Here is an 11,236-nt window from a genome sequence, read left to right as displayed (position 1 = left end):
AGTGGCAGAGTTGTAGATTCTTTATGCAAGAATGGGGTATTTGAGGGAACTCTGGGATAGTGAGTACTTCCTTGTTCTTGCTAGAGTGTCTCTTAACTGGATCCCACATCCTTTTCTACTTCTCTATTTCATTTCTCCAGGGACAGTTTCTCCCCATTTTTGGGGTTCTGTGGGCTTGAGACATTGTGCTATGTTGTGGATAGGACACTAGCCTTTGGAAAAGCTGCATTATTAATAGTTTAACCTGGGCCTGTAGAACTGGCCCTCTTGGAAGCCACATCCCATCTCATTTTGAACATTAATTTGGGCATGTGGTGTGTTAGGTGCTAGGAGAGAAAGAAAAATGACACACAGTAAATTTTTGAGTCAGAGTCACAAATAATGAGAAAGAAATACAAGTAACCCCACCATGATATGTGATAAAACCTCTAATTCTGGTATGGGCAATACATTTTGAAAGTGCAAAAGAGGAGAGATTAATTCTAAGTAATTGACTCTAGAAAGGCTTTGGAAGATATGGGATTTGAGTTGTAAATATCTAGCAGCTAGAGCTTTAGTTGGGTCTATACAGGCATACATTGATGCTATTGTGGGTTTAGTTACAGACCATTGCAATAAGGCAAATATTGCAATAAAGTGAGTCACACAAATGATTTGGTTTCCCAGTGCATTTAGAAGTTATGTTCACACTATACTGTAGTATGTTGTGTGCAATAGCATTATATGTAAAAAAGTATATATATCTTCATTAAAAAAATATTTTATTGCTAAAAAAATGCTAAGGATCATTCAAGCTTTCAGTGAGTCATAATCTTTTTGCCAGTGGAGACTCTTCTCTCAATGTTGACGGCTGCTGACTGATCAGGGTTGTGGTTCAGGTGCTGTGGCATTTTCTTAATATAAGACAAAAATGAGGTTTGCTGCATTGATTGACTCTTGCTTTCACGAAAGATTTCTCTGTGGAATGAGATGCTGTTTGATAGCATTTTACCCAGAGGATAACTTCTTTCAAAATTCTTCAAAATTGGGATAGATCCTCTCAAACTCTGTTACTGCTTTATCAACTTTTGTAATGTTTTAAAGCCTTGGCTGTCATTTCAACACTGTTCAGAGCATCTTTCCCAGGAGTAGATCCATCCTAAGAAAGCACTTTCTTTGGTCATCCACAGGAAGTAACTCCTCATCTGTTTAAGTTTTATCAAGAGATTGTAGCAATTCGGTCACATCTTTAGGCTCCACTTCTAATTTAATTCTCTTGCTATTTTCACCACATTTGCAGTTACTTCCTCCACTGACATCTTAAACCCTCAAAGTCATTAATGAGGATTAGATTCAACTTTTTCCTAACTCCTGCTAATGTTGCTATTTTGACCTCCTCCCATGAATCAGATATGTTCTTAATGACATTTAGAATGGTGAATCCTTTCCAGATAGTTTTCAATTTACTTTGCCCAGATCCATTAGAGGAATCATTATCTATGGCAGCTATAGCCTTACAAAATGTATTTCTTAAATAGTAAGACTTGAGAGTCAAAATTACTCCTTCATCCATGAGCTGAAGAATGGGTGTTGTGTTAACAGGCATGAACACAGCACAGATCTCCTCATACATCTCCACCAGAGCTCTTGAGTGACTTGGTGCACTGTTAATAAGCAAGAATATTTTGAAAGATATCTTTTTTTTCTATGCAGTAGGTCTCCAATGGTGGGATTAAAATATTCAATAAACCAGCCGGGCGCTGTGGCTTATGCCTATAATCCCAGCACTTTGGGGGGGCCGAGGCTGGCAGATCATGAGGTCAGAAGATCGAGACCATTCTGGCTACCATGGTGAAACCCCATCTCTACTGAAAATACAAAAAAAATAGCCAGGCGTGGCAGCATGCACCTGTAGTCCCAGCTACTCAGGAGGCTGAGGCAAGAGAATGGCATGAACCTGGGAGGCAGAGCTTGCAGTGAGCCGAGATTGTGCCACTGCACTCCAGCCTGGGCAACAGAGCAAGACTCCGTCTCAAAAAAAAAAATTCAATAAACCATGCTGTAAATTTGTTGTTTTGTTTATAGAGTACAGGCAGAGTAGATGTAGCATAATTCTTAGGGGCCCTAGGATTTTCAGAATGGTAAATGAGCACCTGGCTTCAACTTAAGGTCACTAGAGGCATTTGCCCCTATAAAAGGGTCAGCCTGTCCTTTGAAGCTTTGAAACCAGGCATTGACTTCTTCTCTCTATAAAATTCCTAGATAGCAAGCACCTTCTTCCAATAGAAGGCTGTTTTGTCCACATTGAAAATCTGTTGTTTAGTGTAGCCACCTTCATTAACAGTCTTTGCTAATCTTCTGGGTACTTGAAGCTTTTCTATTAGTATTTGCTGCTTTACCTTGTACTTTTATGTTACGCAGATGAGTTCTTTCCTTTAACCTCAAGAACCAACCTCTGCTAGCTTCAAACTTTTCTTCTGCAGCTTCCTTGCCTCTCTCAGCCTTCATAGAATTGAAGAGAGTTAGGGTCTTGCTCTGGCTTAGGCTTTGGTTTAAGGAACTATTATGGTTGGTTTGATCTTCTATCCAGACCACTCAAACTTTCTCCATATCAGCAATAAGCCTGTTTTGTTTTCTTCTCATTCGTGTGTTCACTGGAGTAGCACTTTTAATTTCCTTCGAGAACTTTTCCTTTGTATTTACAACTTGGCCAACTGTTTGGCACAGGAGGCCTAAACTTTCCGTCTGTCTCAGCCTTTGGCATGTCTTTCTCACTAAGCTCAATCATTTCTGCTTTTGATTTAAAGTGACAGAAGTGTGACTCTTCTTTCCCTTAAACACTTAGAGGCCATTGTAAGGTAATTAACTGGCCTAATTTAAGTGTTGTTGTGCCTCAGCGAATAGGGAGGCCCAAGGAGAGGGAGGGAGATGGAAGAACGGCAGGCAGGTAGGTGGAGCAGTCAGAACACATGTTATTTATCAATTACATTTGCTGTCTTCTATGGGCACAGTTTGTGGTTCCCCCAAACAATTAAAAGGGTAACACCAAAGATCACTGATCACAGATCACCCTAACAGATATAATAATAAGAATGGCTCTCGCAAAGAAAGGTGGTGAGAAGAGAAAGGGCCATTCTGCCATCAACGCGGTGGTGACCTGAGAATACACCATCAACATTCACAAGTGCATCCATGGAGTGGGCTTCAAGAAGCATGCCCCTCAGGCACTCAAAGAGATTCAGAAATTTTCCATGAAGGAGATGGGAACTCCAGATATGTGCATTAATACCAGGCTCAACAAAGTTGTCTGGGCCAAAGGAATAAGAAATGTCCCATATTGTATCCGTGTGTGCTTGTCCAGAAAATGTAATGAGGATAAAGATTCACCAAATAAGCTCTATCCTTTCGTTACTTGTGTACCTGTTACCACTTTCAAAAATCTACAGACAGTCAATGTGGATGAGAACTAATTGCTGATCATCTGATACATCCAATAAAGTTATAAAATTGCCTTTAGAAAGAAAAATTTAAAAGATACTGTGAGAATTACCAAAATGTGGCACAGAAACATGAAGCGTACATGTGCTGTTGGAAAAATGGTGCCTATGGACTTTCTTGGTACAGGGTTGCCACAAACATCCAATTTGTTAAAAAAAAAAAGCATTCTCTGTGAAGCACAAAAATGCAAAGCACAATAAAATGAGGTATGCCTTTAAATAGGAAGGGGTGAGATTAATTGAAGGGGAGAGATGAATTTGAGAAGGTGGAATGCAAGACAGGGTAGGTGAGGGTGGCAGGAGAGAAATCTAGAGTGCAGAAGAGTAGAGAGGGGCCCAACTGTAGAAAGGGCATATTGCATTCTGTTTTCTTCAGCCCATGTGAATGAATTTACTAGTTTTATTTCCTGAATTTATATTGAGTATTGGAAATTAAACCACTTCAATTATATATAATTCTTATGCTTCATGTTGTATCTGGTTATGATGCTATTTGATCCATGGAATCTTTTGAAGTCTGCATCAAGAGTGAAAAGAAATCAATACCTTTATGAATTTAAATAATTGCACTTTTGATTATCTTTTTTTAATATTGTCAAGAGCTAAGAATAGCTGGTGATCATCAAGTTTACCTTGTGAAATGAACAGATGCAGAGAATGTGGCATATATATTACAAATGGGCCAATGTCTCAGACTAAAGGCTTTTAAAAAGTGCCCCAAGGACTATGTTGAGGTGAAGGAAAAACCGCAGTTGGATTGCAAGTAAAATATTAGTGCCTGAGTCATAAAGTGTATAGTTAGACTTTGAAATAAATGGTGAGAGAAGAAAATCAATCCAGAAATCTGCTACCTGAAAATTTAATATCATTGTGGAGACTTCAGAGGAAGGATTAATAACCTAATTTCTTCTTGCTCAGATGGTGCCACTGTAAGCTATATATTAAGGTTTTGAATGTCTAATTAGGAATAATTAAAGGCAGAAGGAACTTTCTAGTGTAAGTATAAACTTCTATCTTTCAGAAAATTTCAAGTATACAATATAGTATTATCAACTATAGTTACCATGCTGTACATTAGGTCCCCAGGATTTATTCGTTTTGTTAGCTGAAAGTTGGTTCTCTGAAAATAGATCCTAAGCATTCTCATCGCAAAGACACACAGAAAATAGTAACTACATGAAATGCTAGATATGTTAATTAACTTGATTGTGGCAATTATTTTGCAATGTGCATCAAAAAGTCACAGTGCATACATTAACTATATATATTTTTATTTGCCAATTATACCTCAATAAAGCTGGAGAAAATATCTCCTTCATAAACCATAAAGACAAGAGTCTGAAAGAATTATTTTTCTAGAAGGTGAACACATTTCCTTCTCCTTCTATATAACGAACCCAGAGAAAATTCAAATTGGTTTTAAAAGCCTAGAAGGACTCTTTTAATGAATACCCTCCCTGCACCAGTAGCACTTTTTTTTTTTGAGATGCTTAGGTACTTAACAAAGATCTCATTTACTTTTCCAAATTTTCTAAGTGGTCACATGATCAGTAAGAAGCATTTCTAGTTTTCAGTGTCTTGGGCAGGATTTGGGAGAGGGGAGTTTGGGGAAAATAGAGAGATGAATATTCTCTACTGTCCCCTTGTCCAAGAGCAATCTCAGTGTTGACATTAGGCATCCCATTCTGAAAGCTCATGGAGACTGTGTGACTGTCAACAAACTTCTAAATGGGACAGGTGGCAGGCAGCCACTATGGCTAAATTTGCTATGATTACAGCCATCACTACCATTAGTCTCCACTGGTGTTGCTACTGAGGTTTGAGGACAGAAGCAAGAAAGGGAGCTGGAAGGGAGGCCCCAAATACTGGGGACCTGGAACCTTTATCCTTCTGCAATGGTTAATTACATGTGTTCACTTAACTAGGGTATGGCATCCAGCTGTTTGTTGAGACAGCAGTCTAGATATTGCTGTGAAAGTATTTTTTAGTTATGGTTAAGATTTAAATCAGTAGACTTTGAGTAAAACAGATTACCCTCCATAATGTGAGTGGGTCTCATCCAATCAGCTAAAGGCCTTAAGAGAAAAAAAAAGACTGAGGTCCTCTGAGAATGAAAGAATTTTACTTCTATATTGTCTTCAGACTCAAGACTACAATATCAACTCTTCCCTGGGTCACCATCCTGCTGGCCTGTCCTGCGCATTCAGACTTGTCAGTCCCCGCAATCATGTGAGTCAATTCCTTAAAGTAAATATTGTTCTTTTTATATATACATTCTATTGATTCTGTTTCTTTGGAGAACCCTAATACATCCCTTTTTGGTGTTTATTTGTTTGTTTGTTGCTGCTTGTAGTGAAAAGTCAGAGTTGAGTGTTCCAGATAGGATTAGACGTCAAGTGTGCACCATGTTGCCTGTACTTTTTTCTCATCAGTATTCGTTTCTACATCAGGTCAAGAGACTGACTGTTAAGAGTAAAGGGAAATGAAATGGCTTTGGCATGAAGTGTGCAGAGCATGGTGCTGGTTCTGTTTAGCTTCAGGGGCTCTCTGGTCCCCATCTTTCCTTTTAGCCCATTAATGTCACGTTCCATTTGAGGTTGAGCTGTGCTGCACTTTGCTAGGAAGAAGGAATGTAAGCTGCTTTTATTAATGGGTATCATGTTGTCCTGACCTTTCCTTCTTTTTTATTTTTTTCTTTCTGAGGAAAGATGGCTAGAATTTTATAGATGCTGGTTCAAGTTTTTACTTTTTGATTTGTTTCAAAGTGGAATAAACCTTATATTCTTTAAAGTTTTGTTTGATAACCAAATCATCTTCAGTTTAGCACTGTTCAATAGAACTTTCTATGATAATGGAATTGTTCTTCCATGCTGTCTAATATTAGCCACGTGTGGCTATTGAGCTCTTAAAATGTGGCTAATGTAACTGAGCAACTGAATTTTAAATTTTATTTGATTTTAAATCATTTAAATTTAAATAGCCACACAAGGCTAGAAGTTATGTTGCACAGCACAAATCCAAGTGAGTCTCCAAACATCAGTTTCCAGTTTTTGTTTGTTTGTTTATTTAAAGATGGAGTTTCGCTCTTGTTGCCCAGGCTGGAGGGCAGTTGAGTGATCTCAGCTCACTGCAACCTCTGTCTCCTGGGTTCAGGCGATTCTCCTGCCTCAGCCTCCCGAGTAGCTGGGATTACAGGCATGTGCCACCATGCCCTGCTAATTTTTTGTAATTTTAGTTGAGATGGGGTTTCACCCTGTTGGCCAGGCTGGTCTTGAACTCCTGACCTCAGGTTATCCACTCGCCTTGGCCTCCCAAAATGCTGGGTTTACAGGCATAAGCCACCACGCCCTGCTCCAGTTTATTTTTAACAAGTAAAAGCTAGTCTCTTTTCATACAGTGACTTAATGCTAAAAAATATAAATCTTGACTACTCATAAATGAGGTCCTTGGACCAGCCCCACCAACCTCCTCTATGAGTTTCTTACACATGTAGAATCTCAGGTCCTACTCTAGACCTACTGAATCAGAATTTGCATTTTAACAAGATCCTTGGTTTATGTGCTCGTTAAGGTCTGAGAATTACTGATATAAACTATCCATACAAAGACTCTTAGTTGACACACAGAGGTGGGGAAAAGCAGTGAGGATTTTTTCTGAATTGCTTGCATGGCTCCTTCTGTGTAGCCCCCATATATGGGCAAAGGGCTACCACCCTGATCCTGGCAAGACCTTTTTAGGGCAAGTATTAAAATCTCTCTATGCATGCTTTTGGTTTTTCAAAATGTTGCATCTGTTCACAAACTTGTGATATTTTTTTCTTGTTAAAAAAAATAGGGCAGAATGTTTGAATCTTAAGGATTTCTTAAAGTGAAAAATCACTGCTCCTGAATAAGTAGCCAGTTGTGCTGTGTGATACATGTGATGTGGTTCATTGATAAAATAATTTTCCAAGGTACACATGAACATCTTCATTGATTTTCTATTTATTATCAAATCAATTCTAACTTATTGATAACATTAAATATAATCAATGTTTAATATTATATATATATTTGTGACTCCCACATACCTGATACTGTTATGTCATTATTTTGGGGAGTGAACATTGCAGTGTATAATAGAGACTGGAGGTGGCTTACTAGTCCACAATCTACAGACACATTCATTAGCTTCCAAAATCAATTCTGAACTTCTAAATTTTTCTGACACTGTAGTGGGTGTCATATAAAGCAACTTATAGCAAAGTCATCCTAGCTTTTTATGGCATAACCACATAATAGGCAGTAGATCATATTCACTTGCAGTTTTATTGAAACAACTCTAAAATGCTATAGAAATTGGTAAAATAATGAATAGAAAGTGCATAGAAGGATGTCATGGTATGTGATTTTGTGTTAGCCTCTATCCTAGCACCTTTTTGTGTCTCTACCACTGTGTTCACTTCCCCTTCCTTCCTTCCTTCCTCCCTCCCTCCCTCCCTCTTTCTTTCTTTCTTTCTTTTTTTCTTTCTTCTTTCTTTCTTTCCTTTCGTCTTCCTCTGTCACCCAGGCTGGAGTACAGTCACTCCATCATAACTCACTACAACCTTGAACTCTCTGACTTCAGCAATCCTGTATCAGCCTTCTAAGTAGCTAGGACTACAGGCGCACACCACCGTGCCTAGCAAATTGTTTATATTTGTTTGGTAGAGATGGGGTCCCACTCTGTTGCCCAGGCATGTCTTGAATTCTTGGCCTTCAGTAATCCTCCTGCCTTAGCCTCCCAGTGTGCTGGGATTACTGGCATGAGCCACTGTGCCTGGTCCACTTTTCTTTTTGAACTACTTCTAGTTCATATTATGTGCTACACTTTATACAGAGTACTTTGTGGTAACAAAGTGGGGCTATACATTTAAAAATAATAGTTTGCATCAAAAATATGGATTTAGGCCAAGTGCAGTGGCTCATTCCTGTAATCTCAGCTCTTTGGGAGCCTGAGGCAGAAGGATTGCTTGAGCCCAGGAGTTTGAGATCAGCCTGGGCCACATCACCAGACTCCATCTCTACAAAAAAAAAAAAAAAAAAATTAGCTGGGCATGGTGGCACACAACTGTAGTCCCAGGCACTTGGGAGACCTAGACAGGAGGATTCTGTGAGCTCAGGAATTTGAGGTTACAGTGAGCTATGATTGCATCACTGTGCTCCAGCCTGGGTGACAGGGACCCTGTCTTGGAAAAAAAAAAAGGATTTACTCAGTTTCAATCAAACTTAGGAATTGCTATCAGATCTAAGGTCCAAGGTCCATCCATTCTGATACTTAGTTAAGCATACATTATATACAAATATTAGTACAATGTTTTCCTTCATATTCTCAATAGGGAGTAGAGAGGGAGAAGACAGAATTCTTCACATTCAGAGGTCACAGATTACAGTTGAAAATTTAGCCTGGGTTTTTTGGTCTGATGGATTTAAATCCTGGCCGGTTCGCTTATTTGTATAGAGATGGTAACAATACTTACCTCAGATGTAGATGTAACTCTCTCAGAAAGCAACTGAGGTTTTCTGTGCTTTTTTCGGGAGATGGCCTTGGCAGATTAGAAGTATCTGGAATATAAGATTTTGATTACTGAAGCCACATCCAAAGTGTGGTGTTAGGATTTTGGGGAGATCTGGCCCCAGATGTTTTATACAAACACATATTGGTTGCAGTCGCTGTGGTTGATGTTCTTTAATAGGTCCAATTCCAAAAGAATCTACATGCCGAAGAAGCTGAAAAAGACTTTCATGTGCTCTGACTGGGGACTCAGTGTGTATCTGACTTCCCTGAAGTATCTACACCTTTATGAGATCCTCTTCTAGAGAATTTTAGGGGTACAAGTCCTTCAACTCTACTGTGGTTCTAATCATACTTAGCAAAACTTCCCTCGGCAGCTGTATCTATGTTGGCCTTCAGTGTGCTATGATGCAAATGCACAGTAGCTGCCCAGACCAAGAATTGGTCCAGAGATCCTGACCTTGAACTCCTGCTAACTCTTGATGCCTCTTAGTATCAACTGATTTCAATGGGAATTGTCCCAGGTGCTTGAAAATATTCAGCAGATAATTGAAGTTATCTGAAATGCCACTACTCAGCGATAATAGTTTAGATTTTCATGTATTTAATTTCAGGGTTTTTTTAAAAATGAGGGCACATTTACATGTACGTATATACATATTTACTTACATATGAATTAGATTGGTTTTAACTATGTTATATTCTGCTCTTTAAACAATATGAACAATCAAGCCAGGTGCTGTGGCTTATGCCTGTAATCCCAGCATTTTGAGAGGCTGAGGCAGAAGGATGGCTCCAACCTAGGAATTTGAGACCAGCCTAGGCAACATAGTGAGGCCTTGTCTCTACAAAATTTTTTTTTAAAAAAATTAGGCACGGTGGCACGCACCTGTGATCTCAGCTTCTTGAGAGGCTGAGGTGGGAGACGTGCTTAAGCCTGGGAGGTTGAGGCTGCAATGGGTTGTGATCATGATGCCACTGCACTCCAGCCTTGGTGACAGAGTGAGACCTCATCTCTAAAAAAACAAACAAAACCTAAACAATATAAGAAATCACACATCATGGGGGAAAATGCATGTTATTAAATATTTTCCAAGAACATGATTTTTAACGGCGATATTCTTTTGTTACGTGGGTGTTGTGTTATCTATTTAACCATTCCCTTATTGTTTGACTTTGGGTTTTAAAAATTAGTTGACATTATAAAGAGCACTTCATTCCTACTGTTTCACATGGTGTGACTTCTTTCTTGAAACATATTGCTAAATTCAATTCCAGAGAGTCTGTGTCACTTATGCTCCCAGTAGCAGTAGCTGAAAATATGTGTCTCTTAGGATGCCAGCAAGCTCTGAGAATTAACATTTAAATGATGCCTATTTGATGAGATCAATTAATTGTTTTAACTAATTAATTATTTTAAGGAGTTGTTTCAATGTGTATGTGGTCATGTGAAACTTTACATTTATTCTGTAAAATTTAAAATTTATTTTGTCATTAAAAAATATTGGAGTGTTGAAGGTTTTTCCCCCTAGAACAGTCCTAATATTTTTGATGATCAAAGTAGTAAATTTTCATTGCAAAAATTTTAGAAAATGCAGAAACATATAGAGAAGAAAATAAATGTCACTCATAATTCTATCACTCAAAAGTCACTGCTGTTGACACTTGTGTGTGTAGAAGTCTGTTTGTATTTTCTGTGGCTACATAGCACATGCCACACAACTATTCATATGTTCTTTCCTGGAACCAGAATGGAATCACATATTGTTTTTGTAACCTAATCTTTCTCAACTAAAAATATATTGTGGGAAAAGCAGTGTAATGTTTTAGTTAGGAACATGGTCTTGGAAGTTGAACTCCCTAGGTTGGCATCTAAGCTTTGCCAATTATTAGCTACGTGACCTTGAGAAAGTTGTCTACTTACTATGGACTCTTCTTTCTAATTTGTAATACAGAGGAATGGGAAAAATTGGGAATAATAATAAATGGGAATGATTTATAATCTATTCACAGAGTTGTGAACAGCAAAAGAAATAAAGCATGTAAAACACCCAGAACAGTGCCTGGCAGATAGTAACACTCCATAAAAGTGAACTTTTATTATCTTCTCATATTCATAACAGATATATATTGCTGGGAGTATAATTGTATTTTATTCTGTCATTAGGGGTATTCTGTTATATCATAGATTTTGTATTTGCTTGTATCAGAATTTACTGAAACAGTCC

At 38.3% G+C, this 11,236-nt stretch overlaps 1 pseudogene; it reads left to right on the top strand.

The window, feature by feature from the left end:
- Positions 1 to 3,071: 3,071 nt before the first annotated feature.
- Positions 3,072 to 3,491, top strand: LOC100582548 (annotated as a pseudogene).
- Positions 3,492 to 11,236: the final 7,745 nt, after the last annotated feature.

The sequence above is a fragment of the Nomascus leucogenys genome, chromosome 7b (assembly GCF_006542625.1).
Source record: "Nomascus leucogenys isolate Asia chromosome 7b, Asia_NLE_v1, whole genome shotgun sequence".
Classification (NCBI taxonomy): Eukaryota; Metazoa; Chordata; class Mammalia; order Primates; family Hylobatidae; genus Nomascus; species Nomascus leucogenys.
Note: the sequence above shows the minus strand (reverse complement) of the source record. Positions and strands in the feature narration are given on the sequence as shown.